The sequence below is a fragment of the Cricetulus griseus genome, chromosome 2 (assembly GCF_003668045.3).
Source record: "Cricetulus griseus strain 17A/GY chromosome 2, alternate assembly CriGri-PICRH-1.0, whole genome shotgun sequence".
Taxonomy (NCBI): domain Eukaryota; kingdom Metazoa; phylum Chordata; class Mammalia; order Rodentia; family Cricetidae; genus Cricetulus; species Cricetulus griseus.
Genome location: NC_048595.1, coordinates 313014546 through 313030923, shown reverse-complemented (window position 1 = coordinate 313030923; position 16378 = coordinate 313014546). Strand labels below are relative to the sequence as shown.

General features: G+C 40.1%; 1 protein-coding gene across 3 annotated transcripts in view; it reads right to left on the bottom strand.

Annotated features, from left to right (window-relative positions):
• Nucleotides 1-16378, bottom strand: part of Ap3b1 (adaptor related protein complex 3 subunit beta 1) — a 211795-nt gene that overhangs the window by 194405 nt on the left and 1012 nt on the right. The gene's annotated exons all lie outside the window — the stretch shown is intronic.

The window sequence follows — 16378 nt, the reverse complement described above, 5'->3', positions numbered from 1 at the left end:
AGACTGAAATCTAAAAATGAAGGTACAGCAAAAGTACTGAGGGACAGTGGCAGAGGTGTGCCCCAATAGGAGGTGTCAAAATCTTGGAGGGATGGGGCAGGGGAACAGATGATACACAACTCCTGGTGGTAAATGGCAAGTGTGACTGGATCTGCAGGAAAGGGCTGGCAACTACAGCAGTATACAGTGCTGTATCGTCCAGGGTACCAGCCTTCCCTACAAGCTTATGGAACAGCCCCAGGTCCTGGTGATGCTTTCAGTCTGCCTACACTTCCTCTGGATCCTCAGAGCTCTTCACAGCTTTAGGCATGTGTTGTCCACTCACAAATCCAGCCACAACTGCTAGAACCTTTAGCCATCCAGGTACCCATCACCATCTCTCTAAAAGGAAAAACCAGAATGACCCAAGTGGAGATAGAATTTTCTCTATACACTGTTTATGGGACTAAAGGGAAGTATATGTTATAGGCATTTCCTTAACCTTGCTAAGCTTTTTTTCTCCTTACCTTTCCATTAAAATTTCTCCCACACAGGACAATAATCTCTTAATTTAAAAAGCCAATGTAGAATCTCATGAATACCTTCAGATTGAGACAAATGGACACTGTTCTTCCATCTTGAAGTGCCTGCCTCCATTATGTCCTGTTTGCATTTGTGACATACAAAGAAAAATGGGACAGGAGGGGAGAGGTGGGAACCCTCCTGAAATTCTATTTTAATAAATACAAAAAGAAGAAATGCACTTAAAAAGCAAATTATAAGTCATAAGGCAATGCATGAAGCAAATAAAGCAAAAGAATAGAGGAGCAGCTTGGAGCGGTCAGACTCAAAAAAAGGGACCAGGGAGCAAGGTCTGTGTCAGTGGGAGGGGCGGGAGGGTAAGACACTGAAACAACACTAAAGACTTCAGGGTTTATGCTGAGATTTTTTAAACCACTGAGCAATGAGTACTTTTCAAGAAAGAATTATAATCTAATCATTTAGTGGGGCCCTTCTGGCTGAAATGTTCTAAATATGAGGACTTAAGAACTTCCAATTCCTGCCATGAAACCACCACAGGAAACTGCCACAGGCAGGTGCACACACACAGGACAGATGAGCAGAACTTAGGGACCACCATTCTCAAGAGAAAAACAAAATATGACTCTCCCTTCCCACCAGCTGTTTCCCTCAGTGCATTTTCCCCTGGGAAGAACAGAGCCAGAGAAGCCATGATTGCGACTGAAGAGACAAAAATTGAAATTCAGTCACATGAGTGACTGGAACTAAAGGACAAAACAAAACAGGATGGAATCACCCAAAAGACGCCTGGGCTCTTCAAATCATGGAAGAGCCACACAGACAGGATGATTCAGTAGGGGTGGGGGAAGGAAGGGGGGAGAAAGGAGGGAGGGAGGGAAGGGAGGGAGGGGAGGGAAGGAGGGAAAAATGGCACTGAAAAGAATACAAAAAGTCTAAAAGTAATGTAGTTAGGACAAAGTGATTGGCTGGCACTGAAGACAGTGTGGGCCAGAAAGATCTATCAAAAAAAAAAAAAAAAATTTACAACCTTCTTGGGTTGTATTTTTTTTCAGATTCACCAAAGCTTTTACCCTAAATACCCAGATCTGATCAAAACTTGAGATCAGGACAGGGGACAAATGGCAGAAACTAAATGGTGAAGGAAGGTGGAAGGGAGGAAAAGAACAAATGTAAAAACAAATCCATGACTGACCCCAATAATAGAGTCACCAGGTAGAAATTTTAAGATAATTAAATATGCTTACAAATCACAACTAAAAGATGGACAAAGTAGATAATACAATATAGACAGCCAGTCAGAATAAATAAAATAATCAAAAGGATATTCAGAACTGAAAAACACAGGATCTGAACTAAAAGTCCTCTAGTCAGTTTTGACACCAGACTAGGAACAGAAAGCAGGGTCCAGGAAAAACATGGGAATGGAAGCTCAGACAGAGGCAGGGCAGGAAACAGCTGCTCTATGCTTTGTGTTCTGTGCCACCAAAACACCTAACAGCTCTAATTAGAGCCAAAAGTAGGGATGAGAAATCAAAATATAAAAAATGCCTGGAGAGGTTGTTCCAAAATAAGAAAGACTTGAAATCACATATTTTTTAAAAAAATCTAAGGAAAGGAGAAGAAAGATAAAATCACACCAAGTGTAACAGTCAAATGACTGAAAACAATGAGAAACCAGTCGTAAAAGCATCCAAAAATTAAACAAATTAACTTAAGACAGAGGTCTGTAAACCTCTATAAAGGGAAAGATACTAAAGATATTCTAGGCTTTAACAGCCTAGATTACACCATATCTGATGTAATACTCACCTCTTACTACAGTATGGAACAGCTACAGATAATGCATAAATAATCAAGTATGGTTTCCTCCCAGTAAGACTTATACAGATGGGCAGGCCTTCCTCAACACTGACAGTCAACTTCAAAATACATTATATAAGGACTAGAAAATAATGGAAAGAACTATTTAAAAAGCTAGAATATAAAAAAAATGGTAATATATAATTCTTGACCTACTGAAATATTATATATTTCATTTGATGATAGCATTATTGACACTGATGTGAAAAAATAGACATTTATTGTTAGTCACTGGGGGAACTTAGTATTACCCATCTGGAAGCCAACTCAGCAAAATCCACCATAATTGAATTTTCAATAACTGACTTACAATTCTACCTCTAAAAATTTTTCCTATAGCCAGACACAGTGGCACAAACCTTTAATCCCAACATTTGGGAGGCAGGGGAAGGTGAATCTCTGTGAGTTCGAAGCCAGCCTGGTCTATAAAGCAAGATCTAGGACAGCCAGGACTGTTACACAGAGAAACCTTGTCTGAGAAAAAAAGGAAGGAAACAAAACAAAATAAAAAAAAAAGAAAAAGGAAAACATTTCTATAAGCAGATAAATTCATGTGTGTGTGTGTTAAAATGTATACTGCAGAAATGCTTATACTTGGCAAAAGTGAAATCAATTAAATGTCCTTCAATAATGGAATAATTAACCTCAAAGAACACAGTATTGTGGCTAAGACACTGAACTAGTTTCTTGTGGTAACATAGAACAATGTCCAGAATATGTTATATTAAAAGGAAGACACAGAAAAAGCTGTGTCTATCTGCATAAGACCTTTTGACTTTTTTCTGACAAAATAGGTAAGAACGTTTTCATTGTGGTTAATTGTGATAGTATGCAAAAGGAAAAAACACACCACGTATTTATAACAAACACATGCTTAACTCAGCCCCATAACTTTGCACTTTATTTTGCTGTCATATTCAAAGAGACAAAGTCTGGATGAAGTGTGTGTGGCTGGCACTATTCCCACATAACCGATAAAGAAACCAGCACAGAAAACAAACTCTGGAAGAAGCTGACCTCACTCAACCTTCATCAGTGCACCATCACAGAACTGGGACTGGTGAAGCACAGAACTAAGCAAAACTTATCTTCAAATCCAATACTGTAAAGAACCATGTAGGAAGTGCAAACTCTGTAATTAACATTGTTTTATGACTTACTTGCTAATCACATTCTACCATGAAAAACATTGCATTTTTTTTAAATCTAAATTTTACATAAAGAAAACTGACTGCTGGAACCACAGTAAACACTGATTGTAATTATTCTCAATGGCAGTCTAAAATGTCTGTGATGTACTCCTATGTAAGTCAAAATACATTTTATTTTCACTGATAGTACTTGGGCTGTATTTGGTTAACATTAGCTCATGTAGATTCATCAGCTCAAAATTAATTAGTATTACAGAATAGTGTATTCCATCCAAACAATTCATCTTTGTTGGCTTACATGCTTCACTGCTATTGGCATGCCACCATGATAATGGGCATGGTGCCACAGGAACAGATGGGCATAAACACAGACATGCCAAGCAGTCAGTTGGTGCATCAAGTCTGAGTATTAGTATTCACTCTTTCTCCAAGAAATTCATGAACTACATGAGTGTAAATATAAGTTTTCTACAACTGTGTTAATAAGATATGCCAACTCAAAGATAGATTAATTTTAAAACTCTTTTTTTTAAGCAAACATGTTTCCAAGGCCATTGAAGGTAAGTTTTCCATCTGATGTGTTGGATCAGCCTTCTGTGTAGGGAACTGGGGAGACAGATATGCAATCTCTACTGAGATAAGCTCAGCCCTGAAGCACTTGAAAAGTATGTTTCTAAACCTCAGCTTTTAATAGGTCACATGGTAACACTTTCAAGCTGGACAAGTTCTACAGAGTTGTACCATGTGTTCTTACACTATTGAATTCAACCCTTGGGAGAGTTGGCTCCAAGATCTGGAGCAGAAATGGACAACACAAAACTAACTAATTACAGCTATTAGTAAATACTAACAGTTTATGTTAACAGTCTATATTTAGCAGTTTATGAGACCTGCTAATCCTCAAAATTATTCAGAGTGGAGGTTATACGGCTACCTTTATCCCTATTTCATACACAAGGAATCCAGGGTCCAAGAGTGGTAAGTAGCCTGCCAGGGTAATTAACCCCTCTGTGCCAGCCTCTCACACCAGGTAGACTAGCTGCAGGGTGGGCTTGCCTGAGCAACATGCCTTCCTGTTCATGACTCAAAAAACTCACCCAAAGACATGTACTTGTTGTGATCTTCTCTTACATAAGGTTTGGCCTTTGTACTGAATCTTAAACACAATGCATTAATTGTGCGTATACTGTCAACCTCCACAGCTTCTCCAAACTGAACTCTGTCCTGTTCTTGGCTTTCTGAGCGAACACCAATTCCTGTCTCTCCTTAAAGTTGGCTCAGTAAGAGTCCACATTGGTCTTTTCATATACCACACATTGGCTACTCAATGGTGCCCAACATCATTACCAAATGGTAACTAGCAAATGGCTGTCACCAGCCTAGGTGATAGACTTGCTTAAAGAATGTTCATCTATCAACTCAAACTCAAGAGACCCAAAACAGAACTCAACACCTTCCTTCCTCAACATCACAGAATACCATTCTCATGCTGATCCAATTTAATACCCCAAATGTTTACAAATTAAATTCATCACTTCTGCTTCGAATTCTTTGCCAGCCCCTTACTGTGCAAACTTTCATGACAAAGTCCAACACTCAGCACAGAGTGCCACATGATTCATGATATAGGTTCTGGCTATCTACCGCATCCATCTCACCAATCCTTCATATTCTCCAGCTCTGTGCTCTGCTCTGAACTTTCTCATGCTCCTCAATGAGTTCTAAATCACTGCCCATAAACCAGCAGTATTCCTTGGATGTTCTTTCATAAAAGAAATGCCTGTACTATACCACTACCCAATGTGGTAACTGCTATCTACAGAGTCCTACAATCTGATTCCAGTGGGAATGAGAACCTGAGTCTTTATTTCAATTACAGTTAAATAATTCCATGTGATGAACAGCACAGCTTTGAACCTGTGTCTATTTGATTCCCTCTGTCAGCTACAGCTACGTATATGAGGAAAGTCTTCATTAGACTCCATCTAACATCACTAATATTCTTTCTTAGGTAATTTGGTTATAATTAATAAGGTCTCATTCTTGTATGTGTATAAATATATATGATCTTATTTGCCACAGTTGTTTACTCTGTCGTGTGTGTGTGTGTGTGTGTGTGTGTGTGTGTGTGTGTGTGTGTGTGTGTGTGTCCATTAACAACACCTAAAAAGCCTATTTCTCAGAATGAAGTTCCATCCTAGAGGAGAAGCAGAAGGTGGAGGAACTCAAGTCTCTACGAGTTAAATGATTCCTCTGGGTTATCAATGTGGTGCTTATGTTAGAGCTGGTGTGTTTAAGTGTCCTGTGAGGAAAGAGGATATTAGTCTATGGTTCTCCTTCTATTCTACAGGTGTTTTTCCCTCTCCATCAGTTGGTTCCATAAACAAGGACAGTAACAGTTGCTGCCATCTTACATGATATGCCTCTCCAGCACTGGTGTTTTTTGCTCCCTGTCCTAGACCATACATTAACTACAATTCCTCACCTTTCTCTCAAGTCCACTCAGACCCATCACTATACCTAAAATGTTGGTCAAGGCTACCAAGTTCTCCATACCGACAAACACAAACTCACTTCTCAGAGGTCACCTTCCTCAACTTGTCTTTATGCTCTGACCCCATGACCCCAAGAATACCCCAGTACTTAGTGCACCAGCTTCTCCTTTCCCTACCCATTCTCACCCAATCCTGTGGCATTTCCCCATTCTCTAGCCTCATCTCTCCCTTACGCTCCAGATCCAGACTCACAGATCCAACTGCCTATTTGCTGACTCTACTTCCATTCCCAGTACTATCTCAAACTTAACATACTTAAGTCCCTGGCCCCTTAGCACTGGGGTTTTGTTTGTGTGCGGGTTGTCTTTACATGGTCTTCTTCATTGTATTCAGGAACAATCCTAAACCTCCACTGCACAGATAAAAGAGCTCAGGTCCAACCCTGCTGTATCTTTTTCTTATGCATCTACTGTAGCTAAAGCATCAACAACCCATCAACATGTGGCCGATGGATCATCTTCTTGTGGGATATTACAAATCTCTTTGCTGCTCTCCCATCTCAGACCTGTAAGTGATGCTAGTTTAGAAGCCTTTCAGTCTTTTAAAAGGCAAATGGGGTCATCCCGTTCCTTTCCTCAAACCCCTCAATGGCTTCCCTTCTCTCTCAGGGTAAAAGTCCACGTCTTTACAAGGCCCTTCGAAAGCTGGCCCCATCCTGCACCCCAACTTTTACCTCTTATTTCATCTTCTACTAACTTATTTACTGTTCCTTCTGTGCTTACTCCAGCCACAATGGCCTCTCTCTTGATCTTCACAGAAGGTCAGAAATTCTCCTGCCTTGATGCCTAAGCAATTGTTATGCTGTGTGGATAAACAGATATCCATATTTTGCCTCCTCACCTCCTTCATGTATGTGTTCCTGGACTTTGTCCTGGCTCTGCACTGGAAACTCCAGCCCAACCTCACTCTAAACTATGCTTTATTCCTTCTTCTTCTGCATTCTTTACCCTCAGATGACATCACAGTGACTTGTTTAATGGACATCTTCCCCAGCTGGAAATATAAACTCCAGGACAGCACTTTATTCACAGCTTACCCATCAGTATTAAGAACAGTGCCTGGAGCCAGTGAGATAGCTCAGAGAAGGAAGGCATATACCACCAAGCCTGCCAATCTGAGTTCGATTCCTGGGAACCATCTGGTGAAAGGAGAGAACCAATTCCCAAAAGCTGTACACTGATTCCAACATGGCATAGAACACACTCACCACACACACACACACACACACACACACACACACACACACACAAAATAGGGAGGGAGGGGCAGAAGAGAGGGAGAGAAGGAAAAATATTTTTAAAGAGCAATGCCTAGCATGCTGACAGCATTCCTTGTGTTGAATCAATAAATCACTTCTAAAATTTGTTAGTTACTAAAATACATCTGTCACACAACAGACACTTAACAGTTAACCATGTTCTAAATACATACTGCTTAAAACTCACTCTCCAATAGCTTTGCATGGCAAAATAAAATCCAAACCCTTAGTTATGGAGCCTTGTACAATCTGGCCCCACCTTGCACTGAACTCACCAATCTGCCCTCACGTTGTACTAGTATCTTCCCCCTCTTTCATAATCATATTCTTAACCCTCCCAAAGGTAAAGATGATGCAGTCTGCCAAACCATGGCTTTGCAACCAGCCTCATTTACAGTCTCCCCCTTGTTCGGCCGCCATGCCAACTCACTCTGCTGAAGGATTAGACACTGGCCTTCTCTCAGCAACACAAATAATCAGCCCATCAGTGAGCAGACATTGGCTACAAACTGTCTACTTGTGTGTATCTGTGAACTTGCTGCAGTAGATATGCTAAATGTCTTCTCTAAATACAACCAGCACTGTTCATAATATGAAATACAGGAAATCATTTCCTCTCTGATTATTCTACTTTGGGCTCTTCACTTTAAATTTTCCATTTGGACTGGGGGCAATTTGTTTTTGTCAGTGGCTCATTTATATACACCAGCGCAATGCTGTCATATTATTTTACTACGACACATTTGTCATTCTGTGAGTGTAACTTTAATGCAGTTTTTTTTTTTTTTTTTTTAAAGAACATTTCAGGGAACCATCTGTCTGCTTTTTGTTGTTGCTGATGTTTAAGATCATCCCTTCCGAGTAACGATGCTCAAAGTGTTTCCTAAGACAACACTATCTCACAGCTTATAATTAGACAAGCCAGAAAAATAAGGATTCAGAATTTCAGAAATGTCGGTGATCTTAAAGAGCCCTCTATCAAGGGGTGAGCAGCTTCCTGGCTGAGTATCTGTTGAAATATAAGTCAGAGCTGGTTCTCTACCAAGAACAGGCCCAAGTGAAGCAGAACAAAGGGGAGCACTGTAGAAAGTAGGCCCCTGCTTACAGACATGTTTCATCAAATTTTTATTCATCACATTTAGTTTAGAATGTAATTCAAGAATTAAGTTATATTAAGAAATGCCATTCGATAGGTACATCACACAGGAAAGGTGAGAATTCCAACACAATTTAATGGTAAGGATATGCCCATATTACTATCAGGAGACAAATGACTATAGTCTACAGCAAAACACTGTGGGCTGGGAGTCCAGCTCATGGAAGACCACAAGCTTAACATGTACAAGACCCTGGGTCAAATTACAGCACCAAGACAAACACAATAAAATGCATATAATATAATCCCAAGTTTGTAACAGAATATGCCTTTGAAGAGTATGATGAGAGAGACTTAAAACTCACTGACATGACAATTCCAAGTTAAGTAAATCTAACACAGCCAAGACAAAAGCAATGCCAGGAAGAGAACAGCTATTCTGAAACAATACACAATTAACTTCAGGTGATACTGTAACAAAACCGGATCAGTCACCTTTTGTATAGGGGCCACAGAATGAGTCACACTACCCTCTCCTTAAAAGGTGCAGGGGATCAAATCATGGGCGCAACATCCCCAGCCACCCTGTCTACACCACTTCTGTATGTGTTTGAGGGTTCGTGCTTGTGTGCATTTACACATATGTGCAGGATTGGCCAAAAAGGTGTCAAATAACTGAAACCGATGTTAAAGGAAGTTGTGAGCTGCCATGTGGGTACTGGGAACTGAACTGCAGTCCTCTGCAAGAGCAGCAAGTGCCCACAACTCTCTCCCCAAGCCTTCATTTCTAAATAGCACAAGCTAATTAGACAGTAGGTGTTAGTTTAATCTGAATCCCTGACCAGAGTAAATGAACCTGAAAACACCTGTCAGGCAAAATTATGAACAAAAAGTTACTTTCCTGATCCACCTCACATAAATTATGTCATTTAATATTACAATGTATGAAGTCTCTAGGTCGGTGCTTTTCAGCCTGTTGTTGTGACCTCTCTGGGGATCGAATGACCCTTTGATAGGGGTCACATATCAGATATCCTGCACATCAAATATTTATATTACAACTCATAACAGTATGTATGAAGTAGCAATGAAAATAATGTTATGGTTGGGAGTCACCACATGAAGAACTGTACTAAAAAGTGGCAGCATTAAGAAGGTTGAGAACCACTGCTCTAGGTAAATGTTCAACAAATATCCATTGAGTTTCCTGAATCCTAAGCACCAGAATTATTGAATAATGTAAACATATTCATAAGAAGAAATAAGACCAAGCTCTTACTACTGGAACAATTAAAAAAGCATTTAATAAAAAATGAAAACATGAGACAGAACCTAAATAAAATTAATTATCACTGGAAATTGAAAGTCACATAAGCACATTTTCAGCCTCATATTGTGACACGATGACACTTGTTAAGCTGTCAAAATAATGATTTACTATTAGTGAAGTACTGACACCTAGAACTGGCTTATTTTGAAGAACATATTTAAGGACCTCCTCTAAATAGACTGTCTCATTTGGTGCATGTCTACTGCCTTCTTGAAAGACAGGAAAGGCAGCAGATATAGAGCTAGACCTGCAACAACTTCATACAAACAAGGTATGTGTGATCTCCATGCAGCAGCAGTGAGAAGCACTGGATTAAAGACTAGAGGGAATGAAGGAATGTTCAAGGTCGGTACTATAAAGCTTATAATGCAATGAAAACACACTAATGTAATATATCCACTTCAGGAAAACATGCAGCAAGCCATTTAGTAGTGTCTAAACCTACTCTGTAGATCTAAACTGACAAATACACTCCAACATCAGCAGGTTTAAACTGTCACCTGTAGGGCACATGAGCCAGTCAAAGATGGAGCTGAGAGGAAGTCAGATGGGTGAGTCCTTAGTTGTTTACAAAACAAGATTGGTTGCTTAGATCAAACCAGATGAGGTTACTGCATGAACAGCTTGTGTTCACTAGGTAAAGCGTAGGGTGCCTAGGCATGTGATAGGCTGACCTTTAAAACCACTGGCTGGCTGTTTTCCAGCTCTGGGTTTTTTTTCCTTTAAAAGACACTTGCTGTGGGACAATAAATGAGTTCCTGCTTGACTAGAGTCCCTGCTGCATTTGATTGTCTCAGGGATTCTGGGAGGGGAGCAGCACTTACCCTTCCTAGGACCCACCTCAACCTTCCATGGTTGGGCTAAGACCCTGCATCACCTTCCAGTGTAGTTTAGTGGGTGATAAGCTTCTAGTTTCCTGGTTGCTAATCTTTAATTATTAAATACAAGGGCCTCTGCAGCCTTCATTCTATTTACTCTCACTCTTCACTCTTTCCTGATTCTTCTACTCAGCCATACATGGGTTTTAGCTGCATGATCGACCCATCATCTAACAAACTCTCCCATGCTTTCCTACCAACAGCCCACAACCTTGATGTCCAATTTGCTCTCATCTGAACATGAATCCTTTCCCACAGCTCTTCCGGTTTATACATTCTTGACCTAAATAACTCTCCCTCTTTCATCCACGGCATAAGTCTCCTCAGACCTTAGGATCCAACATTACCTACCACTTCCATGACATTTTCACCCATTTCCCTTATATTAGTTTAGTTTCTAGTTTAGAAACAATCTAGATGTGGTGGCTCATGTTGTAATCCCAGCACTAAGGGAGGTTGAAGAGAGAGGGTTGATGTGAGTTTAAGGCTAATTTGGTCTGCATCCAGTAAGTTCCAGGTCAGCATCAAGAGTGTGAGATCCATTCCCTATAATGAGATTGATGACTACCTTAAATGCCTTCACAGAGCCTTCATCCAGTAGCTGATAGAAGCAGAAGCAGAGATCCATAACCAAGCACCGAGTCGAAGTCCTGGAATCCACTTGTAGATGAGCAGAAGGAATCAAGACCATGCTGGGGAAACCCACAGAAACAGCTGACCTGAGCAAGTGGAAGCTCACAGATGCCAGTATGACAGCTGAGGAACCAGCATAGGACCAAACCAGGCCTCCTGAATGAGGGTGTCAGTTAGGAGGCCTGGGCAGTCCATGGGACCTCTGGCAGTGGAACCAGTATTTATCCCTAGAGCATGAACTTTGGAAGCCCATTCCCTATGGAGGGATACTATCTCGGGCTAGATACCAAGGGGAGGGCCTAGGTCCTGCCCCAAATTATGTGACAGACTTTGATGATTCCCCATGGGAGGTCTGACTCTCCCTGGGGATTGGATTCGGGGTGGGATGGGGGTTGGTGAAGGCCGCATGTGAGGATGGAAGGGAGAAGGAACTGGAATTGTTATGTAAAATAAGATTGTTTTTAATTTAAATAAAAATTTATTTAAAAAGAGTACGAGACCCTACTTCAAAAAGAAATAGATAAACAAAAAGGAAGAGAAAGAAGGGATGGGGGAGGGAAAGGAAAGAGGGAGGAGAGAAGAGAGAGGAGGAGGAAGGGAAGCTGAAAGTTTTCAAATACACTTACAAAAAATCTCCAAGCAGCTGGGCAGTAGCAGCTCTAATCCCAGCACTTGGGAGACAGAGGCAGGAAGATCTCTGAATTCGAGGCCAGCCTGGTCTACAGAGAGTTCCCGGACAGCCAGAGCAACGCAGAGAAACTGTATCTTGAAAAAAAATTTAAAAATCCCAGAACAGACAACTATTAACCACACCCTTTCTAGAAACGAGGAAACTGCAATTTGAGGAAATCAACCAAGTTGAACAAGAAAGCACTATAACTGGAAAGCACTTACTTAACTGAGTCTCCTGTGATGCTCCAATATTCCACAATGCTCCCAAAGGAAGGAGACTCAGGAAACCTTGTGCTCTGGATCACCAGCATCCTACATTTGCAATCACTGTATCTAATGAACTGAGGGGGAAAGAAAGGAGTTGGATGACTACCAAACTAGTGAGATGAAAGAAGTTAGTCCTAGTATCCTGTGGTGGTGTGAATGAGAATGGCCCCCTCAGGCTCATATGTTTAAATGCTTGGTCCCAGTTATTGGAACTGTTTGGGAAAGATTGGTGGCTGGAGCCTTGTTGGAGAAGGTGTGACCTTGTTGAAGGAGATAAGCTTCTGGGAGTGGGCTGTGAGGTTTCAAAACTCCATACCAGGCCCAGTCTTGCTCCCTCTGCCTGCTGTCTGCTGCCTGTAGATCAGGATGTGAAGCTTTCAACTACACTCCCCCACTATACCTGTCTACACCATGATGACCATGGACTATGTATGCAAGGCCCCAACTAAATGCTTTCTTTTACAAGAGTTGCCTTGGTCATGGTGTCTCCTTACAGCAACAAAATAATGAGCCACTTATAGTTCTCAATGAACTACTTTGGAGTTGTAAGAAAGTTAGAAGTCAAAGGCTCTAAACAAAGAAATAAGAAGACAGAATTACTAATTTACCCTGGTATCATCAGTACATAATGTACAAACACATTGAAATACCACAATGAACATCATAAATATCTACCATTACTACATGGTAATAAAAATATTTAAGTGATACCTTAAATGTTTTAATGAGATACATACAAAATACTTGGAAATTTAGAAAAAGAATCAGAAAATTGACTAGTCTTATTTGATTCATGTAGAAATGATTTTACAATTAAATGTTTAGGCCAGAAAGAAACAGGAAATTCTTTCTTGATACACACACTCAAATGGACTAAGATAAGGAAGGCTCTCTTTTTTTAAGGATAAAGAAAAATAACTTAGAAGAAAACTAAAAGCAATGAAAGTGTAGACTATTCCAAAAGAAAGGAGGGAAATAATTTAGTTTTTTTACATTTAAAACTGAAATGAAAAACTTTAAGGCCAATAAACTAACATACTGGGACAACTAACAAAGCAACTGTGTTGAGGTTATGCTTTCATAAAACTATATAATGCTCCCTAATTCTGGTTTTGTTTGAACTGTGAGAAGGGTTAAAAAATTACAAGTAAAATTCTGAAAACAAAAACTGACTGGTAATTGAAACAGTGAAGTACTAAAGAACACAGAGTCCCAAAATACAGGGTGAGCAGGCACACTGCAGAGGACACAGGGAGCAGAGGCACCCCCACCCACAGCCACAGCAGTAAAGGTGGGTTCAGAAGACTGATGTCTCAGACTAGGATGGCTCAGCAGTGAGGAGCATCTGAGTGTTTTCCAGCATCCCCATCAGGCCTCCTTGATCACCTATACTTACATATACACACTCACACACAGATACACACACTCACAGACACAAATAAAAAATGAAATAAATCCTTCAAAACAGAAGATTCACATCTGAGTGCTGAAAACTTTAATAAAAAAGCTCATTACATAGTCTCAAGGTATCTTCCCACAAACTGATTTGGGGCCCTTAACTGGGAAAGTTAGGAAGATGGTGAGTATCCTGTATCCTGTATCTCTAGCCATAACAGTTGGAAGACATATTAACTAAGGCAATCCCCTATTCATGGCCATAAAACCCAAACCAAAAGATGTACTCTTTAAATGGGGGTCATGTGAGACATAGAAAGGCTAAGAACTCATGTATGGAGATTAAAGAGATATGATCACTATATGAAATACTGTATGACACTAAACTAGATCCCATACTAAACAAAAACATGCTAAAAGAAAGGAAGGGGCACTATTGGAACAGAGGGCAAACCTGGACTGTATAATATCCTGTACCAATATTAAATTTCTCTATCGTATCTGTAACCAGCATTGCATAGGAGACTATTTTTATTACCAAAAACATATACTAAGGTTTTAAGGGTAAAGGGCATGATTTAAACAAATTAATCTCCATGGTTCACAAGATAACAATTCATTTGACATGTGTGTGTACATGTGTGAGTGTGCATGTTTGTGAATGAATGTGTGTGTGTGTAAATGGGAAGAGAAAGGGAGAGGAGGGGAAGGTAGGGGAGGGGGACATGTGAATAGCACAGCAACTCTTGTTTTGATTGGTGATTCTGGACTAAAGAGACAGTTCAGTGGTTAAGAGCAAATGCTGATCTTGCAGAAGACCCAAGTTTGATTTCCAGCACCACATTAGGCAGCTAACAGCAGCCCATTCCAGAGATCTAATGCCTTCTTCTGGCCTCTGTGGGTACTGCAAAACCCACATACTAAGACATCTAACTAAACAATAAAAAGTTAAAAATCATAATTGGTGATTCTACATAAAGAGTGTTTCTCCTTACAAATGCTGAAGAAAAAAAAAAACCTAAAATGATTTTAAAGTAAAAACAAAAAGAAGCTATTTCAAAGTAATCCATTAGAAAGCAGAGCAGGAAAGCTGGGTATGGTAGGCTACACCTGTAAATCCAAGCACTCAAGAGTCTAAGGCAAAAGGATTACAAGTTTGGAGCCAGCCTGGGCTACATAGTGAGATCTTGTCCTGAAAGACAAATTTTTTTCACATTTTTTTTAAATGAGAACTCATGAGAGATGAAATGAAGTAGCCACTTGCAGAACAGGATTCAGTCTGTTTCTCACTACAAACTCCACTAGACTGCAGCTCAGCAGGCAAAAATTGTCAACCCCTGAATGCTTCAAGGTCATACAGTGTCTATGGCTATTACTCAAAGTTTTAAACTTTACGGTGAGCTATATGCATTCCCTAATAAAAATAGCACGATTTCAAGTAGTTAATAGTACATCCAAACACAACAGAGGAAAACCTGAGATTAGAATGTCCAGATTCAAATTCAAACAGCTGTGTGACCTTGGGCAAATTAACCACTGGTCTACAATTTCCTCACCCTTAAAGTGGAATCAGAGAAGTATCTGGTAACAGTTCACTAAGGACTGAGGGCTGGAGATGCAGCTGAGTGGCAGAGCATCTGCCCAGTCAAGGCCCCTGCAAGCAGATACACACTAAAGTGATATAATTATTAGTGCCCAAGTGCACAAGCATTCAGGGTTAACACTTTTGAATTCAACTATACTATAAAGCCATACGTTCTTCCCAAACCAGGCACAAGTCACATGCAAATTCAACAACTAAAACAGTTTGTTAAGAAAAAATGTAGTGTTAGACTAAACTTCTTGTTGGATCAATCAATCACCTAAATGCACACAATGACAGATGAGATCAATTATTTTTTAAACTTTCCTGTCCAGGAAATAATGAACACAAAGATAATCAATGTGCTATATACAAGATTTCAGTCAAGAGAGTCAAAATTTAATCTGTTTCAGCTATTAGCAGTTTATATAGTCTATGGAATCATATTAAAATTTGAATTACGAAGTTGGCATTGACAATGCACACCTGTTATTTCTGCACCTGGGAGGAAGAAACAGGAGGGTAGACAGTTCCAGTTTGAGGCCAGCCTAAGCTTAAGAACAGGACTCTCCCTTTAACCTCCTCCCCCCAATTCCATAATTATATTCTCCTAACTACTGCAAAACTACCAGCCCAGTTACTGTGCATTAAGTTGGCACAATCTAGTGACAGTCTATTGTTTTACCCCATTGTGTAACAATAGGATATCAAAAATAAGACAAACGTGGACTGGCACTTGCGGCATGCACTAGGGATGCAGAGGCAGGTGGATTTCCAGGCCAGCCTGCTCTACACAGTGAGACCCTGCTGGAAAAAAAGAAAGGAGTGGGGGACTAACCATTAAAGTTGTCATAATTCTGTACATTTATACACGACCCAACCCTCCCCCCGCGCAAAAAATGTAAAAACTAAACTAAGAATAAACCCGCTAAGGATGTTTACAATTCTGGCTGGTATCTGACATGAACCCTTAGTAACTTTTTACAAAAAATGAGTGTACAATGATTAATGTTTATTTTTTATATTCACGCTATTTGTACATGCATAAATTAGGACTGGTTCACTACAATACTCTATTTAAATATTATCTCAATTTTTAGGGGGCGGGGCAGGGGAGTACCCTGGGGCAAAGATCAAGTAAAACCGCCAAAGGTGATTTAAAAAAAAAAAAAAAAGAAC